Genomic DNA, 15,468 nt, shown 5'->3' on the forward strand with positions numbered 1-15,468 from the left:
CCTTCCTCGACCTCTCTGGAACCTTTCACATGTTTGACCACACCATCCTGCTCCACTGCCTGTCCTCTGTTGTCCAGCTGAAAGGGACTAGCCTCTCTTAGTTCTACTTTTATCTATCCAATCACACCCAGAGCAACTCCAGCAAAGGTTTCTCTTTCCACCATTACATCTGGAGTCCCCCGAGGATCTATCCTTGCGCCCCCCCTTTTCCTCATTGGCATGCTGCCCCTTGGCCAAATCATCCAAAGACACAAAGTCTGCTTCCACAAGTATGCTGATGACAACCAGCTGTACCTCCCCATCACCTATCATAATCCCTCTCCTGTTCCTGTGCTTTTCCGACATTCAGTATTGGATGAGCCGCAATTTCCTCGGTTAAACATCATCTTCGGTCCCCACCACAATCTCCATACCCTTGCCACTGATTCCATCCCCCTCCTCAAGCACTGCTTCATGTTGAACTAGACTGTTCGCAGTCTTGGCGTCCTATTAAACCCTGAGCTGAGTTTCCAGCCCCAAATCTTTTTCGTCATAAATTACTTTCATCTCCATAACATCGTCCACCACCATACCTGCCTCGGCCCATCTGCTGCTGAAAACGCTCTTCCATGCCATTGCTACCTCCAGACTATTCCAATGTCCTCCTGGTTGGCTTCCTGTCCTCCACACTCTGTAAACTTCAGCTCATCTAAAACTCTGCTGCCCGCACCTGCTCGCTCATCACTTTGCTGACGTACGTTGGCTCCCGATCCCGGAGAGACTAGAGAAGCTGGGGTTGTTTTTTTTAGAGCAAAGAAGGTAATGGGGAGATGTAACAGAGGTTTTTGAGGGTTTTTGATAGAGTAGATAAGGAGAAACTGTTTCCACTAGTAGGAGGGTCAGTAAACAGAGGACACAGATTTAAAATAATTGGCAAAAAAGTCAGGGGGGAGATGAGGAGATTATTTTTACTCAGCGAGTTGTTATGATTTGGAATGCACTGCCTGAAAGGGTGGTGGAAGCGGAATCAATAGTAACTTTCAAAATGGAAGTGGATAAACACTGAAAAAGGAAAAGTTTGCAGGGCTATGGGGATAAAGCCGTGGAGTGGGACTATTTGGTTGGCTCTTTCAAAGAGCCGACACAGGCACAATGGGCCGAATGGACTCCTTCTATGCTATATCATTCTATCATTCCAGTCACCCAATCTCAGGTAAATCAGCATTAGCAGAAAGCATTTGCTCTCAGCATTCTCACATCAATTCCTCACATTTTTCAATTGCAATGACCTTTCCGTTGGTGATACCCCTTTTAGCGATAATTAAGGAAGAGGAGCAGCAGATGCCGGAGGTCCAGATAGTAAAGTGCCATGAATGGCGACATCAGCTCACGTGGTATTATCCCCGCCAGAGTGCGCAGGCCGCTCGTATTCTTATAATTTGAGAAAATGTCGAAGAGCCATGCGCCCAACAAATGCAGTTTACTAAGGAAGCCGTTGGGAACTTTGGCCAGGGAGCTGTAAGGGCCTGCATCCGGCAGGTTACTGACGCCCTGTTCCGCAAGTCTGCAGAGTTAATCAAATGTGGCACATCCGCAACAGAGCAATGAGAAAGAGCCACACATTTCTACATGCTTGCTCTTTCTCAGAGTGTAGGGGCCGATCGATGGAATACACGTGACAATCAAAGTTCCAAATGAGAACCAACTGAATTACGTGAATCAAAATGGTGTCCATTCACTGAACGTTCAAATTACGTGCGATGCCCAGCAGCACATTTTTTACATGAACGCCCAGCACACAGGAAGCTGCCATGATGTGTTCATCGCCTGCAATTTGGCCATTGAACATTTGTTCGGGCAGGAGGGACGGATGGATCTTGGATGATGACACTACTTCAGCTCTAGCAGAACACGGCGGAGGAAAGATACAATCACCACCACCTTCTCAAGGGCAATTAGGGATGGGCAATAAATGCCGGCCTTGCCAGCGACGCCCACATCCCATGAACGAATAAAAAAAAAATGCCCATGCAGCCACCAGGCAGGTGGTTGAGAAGACCCTTGGGGAAGAAGAGCCATTTCAGGTGCCTGAACAGGTCTGTGGGTGGTCTACAATTCTCCCCAGAAAGGGTGACATGTTTAGTCGTGGTCTGCTGTGCTCTGCGCAGCTTTGCTTTGAGGGAAGGTCTGAACCTGTAAATAACAGGGCAGGAGCCTGTTCAACCGGAAGATCCTGAGCTACGGGTGCTGGAACCAAGGAGTGTTGCCTGTCCACATGAGAACAACCCCAGCTTCTCTAGACTCCACGTAACTGAAGTCCCTCATCCCTGGTACCATTCCAGTAAATCTCTTCTGTGCCCTCTCTAACGCCTCGACATCCTTCCTAAAGTGTGGTGCCCAGAATTGGTCACAATGCTCCAGCTGGGGCCTAACCAGTGATTTACAAGGGTTTAGCATAACTTCCTTGCTTTTGTATTCTATGCCTCAGTTTATAAAACCAAAGATCCCTTAGAAGCCCATGAAATCGTGGGAAAAATACGGACTTGGTTAGGAAATTGGCTGAGCGAAAGGCGACAGAGAGCAGGGATAATGGGTAAGTATTCACATTGGCAGGATGTGACTAGTGGAGTCCCGCAGGGATCTGTCTTGGGGCCTCAATTATTCACAATAATATTCACAATTATTCACAATATTTATTAACGACTTAGATGAAGGCATATCTAAGTTTGCCGATGACACAAAGATTGGTGGCATTTTAAGCAGTGTCGATGAAAACATAAAATTACATAGGGATATTGATAGATTAGGTGAATGGGCAAAACTTTGGCAAATGGAATTCAGTGTAGACAAATGTGAGGTCATCCACTTTGGATCAAAAAAGGATAGAACAGGGTACTTTCTAAATGGTAAAAAGTTAAAAACAGTGGATGTCCAAAGGGACTTAGGGGTTCAGGTACATAGATCATTGAAGTGTCATGAACAGGTGCAGAAAATAATCAATAAGGCTAATGGAATGCTGGCCTTTATATCTAGAGGACTAGAGTACAAGCGGGCAGAAGTTATGCTGCAGCTATACAAAACCCTGGTTAGACCACACCTGGAGTACTGTGAGCAGTTCTGGGGACCGCACCTTCAGAAGGGCATATTGGCCTTGGAGGGAGTGCAGCGTAGGTTTACTAGAATGATACCCGGACTTCAAGGGTTAAGTTACGAGGAGAGATTACACAAATTGGGGTTGTATTCTCTGGAGTTTCGAAGGTTAAGGGGTGATCTGATCAAAGTTTATGATATTAAGGGGAATGGATAGGGTGGATAGAGAGAAACTATTTCCGCTGGTTGGGGATTTTAGGAGTAGGGGGCACAGTCTAAAAATTAGAGCCAGACCTTTCAGGAGTGAGATTAGAAAACATTTCTACACACAAAGGGTGGTAGAAGTTTGGAACTCCCTTCCGCAAACGGCAATTGATACTAGCTCAATTGCAAAATTTAAATGTGAGATAGATAGCTTTTTGGCAACCAAAGGTATTAAGGGATATGGGCCAAAGGCAGGTATATGGAGCTGGATCACAGATCAGCATGATCTTATCAAATGGCGGAGCAGGCACGAGGGGCTGAATGGCCTACTCCTGTTCCTATGTTCCTATGTTCCTATATCATTTTTAACAGCCTTCTCAACTTGTCCTGCCACCATCAAAGATTTGTGTACATACACCACCGGTTCTTTCTGTTCCTGCACCTCCTTTGCCTACCCTTGTTCTTCCTACCAAAGTGCATCACTTCACACTACTCTGTGTTAAATTTCATCTGCCATGTGTCTGCCCATTTCACCAGTCTGTCTATGCCATCCCGAAGTCTGTTACTATCCTCTTCACTGTTTACTACATTTCGGAGCTTCGTGTTATCCGCAAACTTTGAAATTATACCCTCTATACCCAAGTCCAAGTCATTAATGTATATCAAAAAGAGCAGTGGTCCTAATATCAACCCCTGGGGAACACCACTGTATACATGCCTCCAGTCTGAAAAACAACCGTTCAACACTACTCTCTGCTTTCTGTCCCTTGGCCAATTTTGTTTCCACGCTGCCACACCCACCCTCCTTTTTTTGCCTTCCCAATCTTTCCTGAATACTTTGTAGCCGGGAATATTAAATTCCCAATCATCCCCTTGTTTGAGTCAGGTCTTCGTTATTACCACGATATCTTAATCCCATGTGGCAATTCATGCCTGCAGCTCACCAACCTTATTTACCACGCTCAGTGCATTTACACACATGCACTCCAAACCCACCTTAGTCTGTCTCGCATTCCCCCCCAGTCTGATCCCTCCTATTTCTGAACTACTCTTTATTCTACGTCTTACTTGAAATTATTGAATGTAAACTTATGCCATTCTGAACCAGCATAATTGCAGGAAATTTGTGTTGTCTGCTTTTTCGCATGTGAGCAGAGCTATGTTGAGTGGCAGTAGAGGGTCTGGGCAGAGGTTTCAAAGAAGCAGCGGAAAGATTGAGGAAATTCGTAGTGTAAAAAAAGCCGCAAATCACTTATACCTCAAGTTCTTAGATTTTTTACCCCAAAAAGCTGTGGAGGCTGAATCATTGAATACATTCAAGGCTGAGTTAGACAAATTTTTGATCAGCAAGGGAGTCAAAGGAGGAGATTGCGGGGGCTCTGACACATATATTCAGAACCTCTCTGGCCACAGGGGATGTGCCAGAGGACTGGAGAACCGCTAATGTAATACCATTATTCAAGAAGGGGAGTAGGGAAAAACCGGGGAACTACAGGCCAGTGAGCCTAACATCAGTGGTAGGAAAATTATTGGAAAAAATTCTGAAGGACAAAATTAGTCTCCACTTGGAGAAGCAAGGATTAATCAGGGATAGTCAACATGGCTTTGTCAAGGGAAGATCATGTCTGACTAATTTGATTGAATTTTTTGAGGGGGTGACTAGGCGTGTGGATGAGGGTAACGCAGTGGATGTGGTATACATGGATTTCAGTAAGGCCTTCGATAAAGTCCCCCACAGGAGACTGGTCAAGAAGGTACGAGCCCATGGAATCCAGGGTGCCTTGGCACTTTGGATACAAAACTGGCTTAGTGGCAGAAGGCAGAGGGTGATGGTCGAAGGTTGTTTTTGTGACTGGAAGCCTGTGGCCAGTGGGGTACCACAGGGATCGGTGCTGGGTCCCTTGCTGTTTGTGGTCTACATTAATGACTTGGATATGAATGTAAAAGGTATGATCAGTAAGTTCGCTGATGATACAAAGATTGGTAGGGTGGTAAATAGCGAGGAGGATAGCCTCAGTCTGCAGGACGATATAGATGGGTTGGTCAGATGGGCGGAACAGTGGCAAATGGAATTTAACCCGGAAAAGTGCGAGGTGATGCACTTTGGAGGGACTAACAAGGCAAGGGAATACACAATGAATGGGAGGACCCTAGGCAAGACAGAGGGTCAGAGGGATCTTGGTGTGCAAGTTCACAGATCCCTGAAGGCGGCGGAACAGGTAGATAAGGTGGTAAAGAAGGCATATGGGATACTTGCCTTTATTAGCCGAGGCATAGAATATAAGAGCAAGGAGGTTATGATGGAGCTGTATAAAACACTGGTTAGGCCACAGCTGGAGTACTGTGTGCAGTTCTGGTCGCCACACTACAGGAAGGATGTGATCGCTTTGGAGAGGGTGCAGAGGAGATTCACCAGGATGTTACCAGGGCTGGAGCGCTTCAGCTATGAAGAGAGACTGGGAAGATTGGGTTTGTTTTCCTTGGAGCAGAGGAGGCTGAGGGGGGACATGATTGAGGTGTACAAAATTATGAGGGGCACAGATTGGATGGATACTAAGGAGCTTTTTCCCTTCGTTGAGGGTTCTATAACAAGGGGACATAGATTCAAGGTAAAAGGCGGGAGGTTTAGAGGGGATTTGAGAAAGAACTTTTTCACCCAGAGGGTGGTTGGAGTCTGGAACTCACTGTCTGAAAGGGTTGTGGAGGCAGGAACCCTCACAACATTCAAGAAGCATTTGGATGAGCACTTGAAATGCCATAGCATACAAGGCTACGGACCAAATGCTGGAATATGGGATTAGAGTAGACAGGGCTGATGGCCGGTGCGGACACGATGGGCCGAAGGGCCTCTATCCGTGCTGTATAACTCTATGACTCTATGATATGGGGAAAAGGCGGGAAAGTGGAGTTGAGGTAAAAATCAGATCAGCCATGATCTCATTAAGTGGCGCAGCAGGCTCGAGGGGCCGAATGGCCTACTCCTGCTCCTATCTCTTATGGTCTTATAGAAATCAAGGTTACACCATTTTTTGGCACAATGATACAGGAAATTCCGGGCCAAAGAGTTGTGAATTTTAGGAGAACTACAGGGGTATGCAAAGAAATATTTGAAAAGGTAAGGAAGTCAAACACAATTATAAAGTATCATAGACTGGGAATTTCCTCAGAGCTGCTTCCCCTCCACTGCGATAACTTCACTGGAAGTACATGAAACCTCATTTATGCTCATAAATGGGGTTTCTGGCAGAGGTACAACAGCAGAGTGGGAGCAGCTCTGAGGAAATTCCGCCCATAGTAGCAAAAGAGTAGTTCGATAGTAAACTGGAATACTAAAAGACAAAACCAGTGTTTTATAAAGGTTTAGCATAATTTCCTTGCTTTTGTACTGTGTCTCTATTAATAAAGCCCGGGATACCATATGCTTTATTAACAGCTTTCTCAACTTGTCCTGCCGCCTTCAAAGATGTGTGTACATACACCTCCAAGTCTACGTTCCTGCACCCTCTTTAAAATTGTACCATTTAATTTATATTGCCTCTCTTCATTCTTCCTACCAAAAATGCATCACTTCACACTTCGCTGCGTTAAATTTCATCTGCTATGTGTCTGTACATTTAACCAGTCTGTCTATGACCCCCTGAAGTCTGTTACTATCCTCCACATTGTTTACTACATTTACGAGTTTCATGTCACCTGCAAACTTTGAAATTATACTCTCTATACCCAAGTCCAGGTCATTAATATATATCACAAAGAGCAGTGGTCCAAATACAGACCCCTGGAGAACACCACTGTATATTTCCCTCCCGTCTGAAAAGCAACCATTCACCACTTCTTTCTGCTTTCTGTCCCTTAGCCAATTGCGTATCCACGCTGCCAATGTCCCTTTAATCCCGTAGGCTTTAATTTTGCTTAAAAGTCTATTATGTGGTACTTTATCCTTTTGAAAGTCTATATGCACATCAACCACATTACCCTCATCAACCCTCTCCGTTACTTCATCAAAGAACTGAATCAAGTTAGTCAAACACAAATTACCTGATAAGATATCGTCAATATGGTTTTAGAAAGGGAAAATGAGACAAACCTCCTTGACAATATTACAGATAAAGTGGATAATGGTATTCCCTATGATATAGTTTCAAAAGGCTTTGAATAAGGTTCTGCTTCTGATTAAATTAAAAGCCATAGTTTACTGGGTTGAGTATAGACTGGATATGAAGTAGTTGACTAGGTTAAAAAAGAGTGCCAGTTAGAGGTGTTTTGTCTGGCTGTGGGAAATGTTGAGTGATGAATAGCAGGGGGTTGCGCCTAAATCTGTTGTTTCTCATTATGTAAATGATCTGAATTCTAAAACTAGCTGCAAGATTATCTAATTTTATAGGTGACAGTAAAACAGCTAGAGCAGTAAAAAGTGTGGAATAGGTAAGGATTTGCACAGATATTTGTATCAGTTATGCAAGTGTTACACATTAGATGAAATAATGTGCAGTGTCAACACAATATTAATGAATAGAATTATCACAGTCTGACTCAGAAATGGACCTGGGAGTGATAGTGGGCTCATCACTGTCAATGTCTAGACGGAGTGTTGAGACATTTAAAAAAGCTCGCAAAATGCAGCAAGGCATCAAAAACAAGAACAATGTAGCAATTCTACTGAGGTTGCACTGAAGCAACACAATGCACTGATAAGATCTTGGAATACTTTTAAAGTTCAAGTTGCCACGCTGCAAAATAAATGTGCATGCATTAGCGAGACTGCAAAGAAAAGCACCAAGAGTTAGTCCAAGAGTAAAAGAAATGACCTATAGGGAACGGTCAAAGCTCAATCTTATATTTCAAAGAGAGGCGAAAGATTTTCCTTTGCTTTTCATCCGGGGTACATCCTTTGTGCAAAACAGGGGTAGAGATCAGTTATGCTTGCTTTCCCCCTGTTACATTTCACACGCACTTCCAGGTATGAGCGGAGAGTTCCTGTCTGTAACAGACGGGAGCGTTTAATCTGATGTAATTGATGCAGGAGTAACATCACAACATTTTCTACATCATATTCTTGTGTCCTCCTCTGGCAGAGACCCAAATGCTAGAGCATCAACTGAAAATGGGCCTTAGAATTGTGCCTACCCCTCTTAGAATGGAGGATCTGAGAAGGGCTACCAGCAACTTCCTTCCAAATAGGGCAGGTTTTAATGGTCGGTAATGAGGATCATTTGGGCTGGAGGTCATCTGGCTATTTGCAGACAGCAGCCAGAAGGCCGCAACGGCCGCAGTCAAATTTTCTCTCCTAATTTTCAGTACATGCCTGTTCCTGCACCAGGGAGACGTGCAAGCCAAGTTAATAATCTGACCGTGGAAATATGAGCGGGTGAAGGTGCATTTGGGTAGGGTGCACTTTGGGTGTACTCTGTCCAACTTGCATTCAGCTGGAAGGGAGAGACTAAAATTGACCACAAGATATTTAAGGGGATAATCTCATTGAAATATATATTTTTTTTATTCATTCATGGGATGTGGGTATCGCTGGCAAGGCCAGCATTTATTACCCATCCCTAATTGCCCTTTGAGAAGGTAGTGGTGAGGCGCCTTCTTGAACCGCTGCAGTCCGTGTGGTGAAGGTACTCCTACAGCGCTATTAGGTAGGGAGGTCCAGGATTTTGACCCAGCGATGATGAAGGAACAACGATATATTTCCAAGTCAGGATAGTGTGTGACTTGGAGGGGAACGTGCAGGTGGTGGTGTTCCCATGCACCTGGTAGAGGTCACGGGTTTGGGAGGTGCTGTTGAAGAAGCCTCGGTGAGTTGCTGCAGTGCATCTTGTAGATGGTACACACTGCAGCCACGGTGCACCAGTGGTGGAGGGAGTGAATGTTTAAGGTGGTGGATGGGGTGCCAATCAAGCGGGCTGCTTCTTGAGTGTTGTTGGAGCTGCACTCATCCAGGCAAGTGGAAAGTATTCCATCACACTCCTGACTTGTGCCTTGTAGATGGTGGAAAGGCTTTGGGGAGTCAGGAAGTGAGTCACTCGCCGCAGAATACCCAGCCTCTGACCTGCTCTTGTAGCCACGGTATTTATGTGGCTGGTCCAGTTAAGTTTCTGATCAATGGTGACCCCCAGGATGTTGATGGTGGGGGATTCGGCGATGGAAATGCCATTGAATGTCAAGGGGAGGTGGATAGACTCTCTCTTGTTGGAGATGGTCATTGCCTGGCACTTGTCTGGCGCGAATATATATTGAAAAGCTGAAGTCGGTTAAATTCTAAATGTATGACTTTAAAATTAAACAGATGGTTGGAGCAGAGGTCCTAAATATAAACTAGTAAAAAATAAAATTAAGAGCCGATTTAACTCTGCCCACCTGATGGAAACTGGGCGGGTGGGCAGTTAAAATGGCCGATGTGACTTACCTGCACCAATCGCCCTGCTTTTCCAGGAGTTGCAATCATATACTGCTTTTCTGAACAGGCGAGAGGGACTCCTGCCAGAGGCCAGCAGGGTCCTTCTTTAAATATGCAGATCGGGCCTCCAATGAAGTTATTGGGACCCAACTGCAATTTTACCGGAGGCCTGCGCAGGGAGGCCGTTGTGGCTTCCCCGCCAGACCAACTCGGCAGCAAGAGGTGCGGGGCCAGAAAAAGCCCAGAAAGGTGAGTATTTTTTTGTTTTTAACTTTCCTTATGGGCCAGGAAGGGCAGGAATGCTCCTTTGGGCCCCACAAGGAAACCTTGGTCCTCCCCTGCCTCTTTCAACCGTGATGCCCTCCCGACCCTCTTCGTAACCACTTACCTGAGTGCAGGAGACCGTACCTTCAGGTCCCAAGTGGCGGCTTGTTGCCACCCGAAATCCCACTCCAGCTCACCAGCCAGCTATCACATCCCGCCGGGTTCAGGCGGGAGACTGACAGGGCCTACGCAGAGGGCCTATACAGACAGCCTATGCTGCGGAGGGCCAGACGGTTCACCATCCCTCCGTCCCCACCCGCATGACTCATGATTCAGAACCTCTCTGGCCACAGGGGATGTGCCAGAGGACTGGAGAACCGCTAATGTAGTACCATTATTCAAGAAGGGGAGTAGGGAAAAACCGGGGAACTACAGGCCAGTGAGCCTAACATCAGTGGTAGGAAAATTATTGGAAAAAATTCTGAAGGACAAAATTAGTCTCCACTTGGAGAAGCAAGGATTAATCAGGGATAGTCAACATGGCTTTGTCAAGGGAAGATCATGTCTGACTAATTTGATTGAATTTTTTGAGGGGGTGACTAGGCGTGTGGATGAGGGTAACGCAGTGGATGTAGTATACATGGATTTCAGTAAGGCCTTCGATAAAGTCCCCCACAGGAGACTGGTCAAGAAGGTACGAGCTCATGGAATCCAGGGTGCCTTGGCACTTTGGATACAAAACTGGCTTAGTGGCAGAAGGCAGAGGGTGATGGTCGAAGGTTGTTTTTGTGACTGGAAGCCTGTGGCCAGTGGGGTACCACAGGGATCGGTGCTGGGTCCCTTGCTGTTTGTGGTCTACATTAATGACTTGGATATGAATGTAAAAGGTATGATCAGTAAGTTCGCTGATGATACAAAGATTGGTAGGGTGGTAAATAGCGAGGAGGATAGCCTCAGTCTGCAGGACGATATGGGCGGAACAGTGGCAAATGTAATTTAACCCGGAAAAGTGCGAGGTGATGCACTTTGGAGGGACTAACAAGGCAAGGGAATACACAATGAATGGGAGGACCCTAGGCAAGACAGATGGTCAGAGGGATCTTGGTGTGCAAGTTCACAGATCCCTGAAGGCGGCGGAACAGGTAGATAAGGTGGTAAAGAAGGCATATGGGATACTTGCCTTTATTAGCCGAGGCATAGAATATAAGAGCAAGGAGGTTATGATGGAGCTGTATAAAACACTGGTTAGGCCACAGCTGGAGTACTGTGTGCAGTTCTGGTCGCCACACTACAGGAAGGATGTGATCGCTTTGGAGAGAGTGCAGAGGAGATTCACCAGGATGTTACCAGGGCTGGAGCGCTTCAGCTATGAAGAGAGACTGGGAAGATTGGGTTTGTTTTCCTTGGAGCAGAGGAGGCTGAGGGGGGACATGATTGAGGTGTACAAAATTATGAGGGGCACAGATAGGATGGATACTAAGGAGCTTTTTCCCTTCGTTGAGGGTTCTATAACAAGGGGACATAGATTCAAGGTAAAAGGCGGGAGGTTTAGAGGGGATTTGAGAAAGAACTTTTTCACCCAGAGGGTGGTTGGAGTCTGGAACTCACTGCCTGAAAGGGTTGTGGAGACAGGAACCCTCACAACATTCAAGAAGCATTTGGATGAGCACTTGAAATGCCATAGCATACAAGGCTACGGACCAAATGCTGGAATATGGGATTAGAGTAGACAGGGCTTGATGGCCGGCGCGGACACGATGGGCCGAAGGGCCTCTATCCGTGCTGTATAACTCTATGACTCTATGACTCCCGGCCTGGATTTAAAATTGTGGCTTTAGATTAGACAGCAGTCGGAACTTGTTCACATAAAGAGTGATAAATGTCTGGAATATTCTGCAAGGCAGTGCAGTAGAGATGGTCTTTAAGGATATTCCAAACACAGCTGGATACTAGTGTTGGAATACTAAACGAGTGTGCTTCAACGGACTTTTTCAATGTTATTTGATCAATTCATAACATTTTCTAAAACTATACTGGTTTTAAATATGACCATCTATGGGCTGAAACTTCAGCCTTCATCATCTGACCAGCTGATGAAGAATTAGAAAAGGCCAATGTCATTCCAGTACGAGAAATAGTAAAGAATGAAAGAAATGTAAAAGCTGTGTATCAGATATGGTATTGCAGTTTGTGAGTTTGTAACTCTAGAGAAGCTAACATATTAAAAAACACTGGGGGAAAAATTGGTTAAGGGTCCGTTCTGGGCGATGTTAGGGCGATGCACTAACACCCCACGCCCGACGGGCCCTGGGCAGGCAAGTCGCAAGTTTGGTCCCAAGGGAGCACTTACCTGCAATCGGTGTTCCTTTCCAGGCCTTGCACGTGGAATGAATGCAATTTGCACTTTCCACCACCATCTCTTAAAGGGAAGATGTTTCTTAGAAATCTCTTAAAGCTAGCTTATACCTGTTATTTGCTGAAAATAAAAGTCTACTTGGAGTCTGAACAGAGATCAGACATCGCACACGTAAAACACAGATGCAGATCCCATCCCTATGTTTACACAGTGATGAGTTATGTTAAAACATTGAATAAAGGTTGCGAATTACTAAATCCCACATCCTTCAATCTGCACACCAGACCTCACCCATCTGAGTTGGTACCAGGCCTGCGAGAGCGCATGCACCAAGGTTCTCTGCTGATGCACTAGAGACCTTGGGTGCAAGAGGTGGACAGAAGAAGGGACATCCTATATCTGCGGTGGGGGGGGTGGGTGGGGGAGCGGGGAGCAAGAGGCCTCCAGACATATACTCAAAAGACAGTGGGAGGCAGCGGGGGACAAGGTCAATGCCAGACGCACAGCATCATGAACATGAATGCAGTGCAGGAAGAAGTTCAATGCTTTGACATGAGTGGGCAAGGTGAGTGAGGTCAACTGTCGAGTGACGTCTCATACCAACTGCACCACGCACTACACCCTCCATCTCCCACATACCAATGAACCCTTTCCATCAGTACTCAACTCTTCCCATCAGATGCTTCTTCCCACCCTTACACATTATCACTGTTTCAAGTCGCCCACCCACAACTCACAGGCCACACATACTGGCAGCTATTCAACCATGACAGGCACATCACCCAGGCAGACGTCTCGCTTTCTTGCATTAGAAGGTGGCGCATATCAAGAGGCAGCAAGTGGCAGTGGCATTTAGCCCCTCGCGCCTGTTCCACCATTCAGTGAGATCATGGTGGACCTGTGACCTAACTCCATATACCCATATGCCTTAATACCCTTGGTTCACAGAAATCTATCAATCTAAGATTTAATATTCACAAGTGAGCTGGCTTTTCCTGTAGAAGCATTTCCTAACTTCACTTCTGCATGTCCTGGCTCTAAATGTTAGGCTATGTCTCCACGTCCTAGTATTCAAGTCTAGGAGATCTCCAAAAACGGTTACAACTGTCTCAGCAGTCAGAGGCAATAATCCAGCCACTAACCTGTAAGTCCTGCATGGTCCCTTTAAATATCGCCGGTGGGTGGTCCTCCAGGCACTTTAAGACACGTTCAGATGGTCGGGGTTAAGAGTTGAGCGTTAAATTCCAAAATGGTGTCTCTCACTTTAAATCATCGTTGCACACGATTCCAGCGTTTCTTAACTGCGCCTGCGAAAACTCCTATACCAAGATGGCATCTGGCGCACGTCACGCAGGAAATGTGGGTGCGCATCCAAGACGCCATCTTGGATGTCGGTGAGGCCTGTAGCGCTGAAACAACGGGCGCTACACGGCCCAATTTAGCACCCACTGTCCCCTCTGTTGTGGGATTTCATCCAGTTTAGTCTTGAAACTTGAAAACTGTTAAACATTAATCTACACTTTTTCTATTAACTTAAAAGGGAAACAAAAACCTTGGTGGGACCTTTTGGTTGAAAGTATTCTCCCAATATCTATATGAGAAAGAATAGTCACATATACATTACATTTTTTAAAAATGGCTTGTCTGAAATCAGCAAACTCACCATTGACGAGGAATTGAAGGTAGAACTGTACTAACTTGTGTACACAGTGCACTTACCCATTGAGCCATTAGGTGAGCCCTAGTTGCATCATTTTCTTCAATGTTAATTAACAGCCAGCTTTTGAAAATGTATTTACACATGGCTGATCTATGATCCGAGACACTGGGCTGGATTCTTCTCCCATTGTCGGGTTAGCGGCAAGAGCTAATCCGCTACAATTTTCTCCTAATACGGCAGGTTTTGGAGCGATAATACCACTACTGATTTGGTTATCGTTACCAGGGTAGAGTAGGGATAAAAGGTGCAAAGTGATTTTATTCTTTAAATTTTATCTCCACACGATTTAAATTTTATATTTAATTTAATAAGCTCTTTCTCCTAATAAGAAACTCCAGGCATAAACCACGGCTTTAAAAGAAAAGGATCATTTCTTACATACCAGACAAATACGGATCTCGAGTTAAACAATATCAACAGTTCATACATAATTTGGAACTGTTCAACAACAAAAAAAGGAAAACCGCCTGGCTCCAAAATGCATACCCTTATTAGAGAAGAAGGCCTATATTATACTAACCCCTTTATAAAAAAGTGTTACGTACTACTTAGGGTTGGCTCAGGCATTGAGGTTCGTTAAGGCCTTGTAGATTTTTCGATGCCCACGGGTAGTTTCGTAGCACATGTTCTCTTAGGATCAGAGCAGCATCGAAGGATGTGGTATGGAAGAAGCAGCACACCGGGTTTCCCAGGGCTCGGGAAACCCGGCAGTTGAAGGAAGGCAAGTACGGCTGGATCCAGCAGGTAAGTGCATTTCCAGCACTGCTTGTGGGCCAAGTGGAGCAGGAATGCTTTCCCCAGGCCCTTCAAAAAAGCCCGTTTCCCACTCCACGCGATCAGACACCCCCTCCCTGCGAACTAACCATGTCCTTCCCCCTGCCCCCCGCCCCCCCAGCCGATCTCCGACCCCCGACCGATCTCTCCGGTGCCTCCGCAATCTATCCTCACCCGACCCACGATCTCTCCCTCCCCGCTCCCCGGCTGTGACCTGGTGCCACAGGCCTTCCCGCCACACAGCCAGTCAGCCTTTCAATCTGGCTGACTGCGGCCAGGAAATGGAGTCCAAAAATTTAAATCAGGCCCTGCCGTTAAATTCGCAGGATCTCTGGGAAACCTGGATTTCCCAGCCGCTACACCCTCCCCTCCCCCCCCCCCCCCCCCACCGCTCCCTCCCTTATAAACTAAATGGTGAAATTTTAACGGGGGTGCAGGAACAGAGGGACCTGGAGATTCACATGCACAAATATTTGAAGGTGGCAGGACAAGTCGATAAGGCTGTTAGTAAAGCATGCAGGATCCTTGGGTTAATTAATAGAGACCTAGAGTACAAAAGCAAGGAAGTTATGCTAAACCTTTATAAAGGTTAGGCCTCAGCTGGAGTATTGGGTTCCATTCCGGGCACCATACTTTAGGAGGGCTGTCAAGGCCTTGAGATTTTACCAGAATGGTACCAGG

At 45.9% G+C, this 15,468-nt stretch overlaps 1 protein-coding gene and 1 long non-coding RNA gene across 3 annotated transcripts in view; one reads left to right on the forward strand and one right to left on the reverse strand.

Moving 5' to 3' along the window:
* Nucleotides 1-13,744, reverse strand: part of LOC137327327 (uncharacterized) — a 47,035-nt gene extending 33,291 nt beyond the window's left edge. The window contains exon 1 of the long non-coding RNA XR_010964426.1: nt 13,436-13,744. This is a non-coding gene — a long non-coding RNA (uncharacterized lncRNA). The remainder of the gene's footprint in view (nt 1-13,435) is intronic.
* The window catches only part of idua (alpha-L-iduronidase), a 376,360-nt gene that overhangs the window by 253,933 nt on the left and 106,959 nt on the right, over nt 1-15,468 (forward strand). The window lies entirely within an intron of this gene.

Source organism: Heptranchias perlo, chromosome 1 (genome assembly GCF_035084215.1).
Source record: "Heptranchias perlo isolate sHepPer1 chromosome 1, sHepPer1.hap1, whole genome shotgun sequence".
NCBI classification, from domain to species: Eukaryota; Metazoa; Chordata; class Chondrichthyes; order Hexanchiformes; family Hexanchidae; genus Heptranchias; species Heptranchias perlo.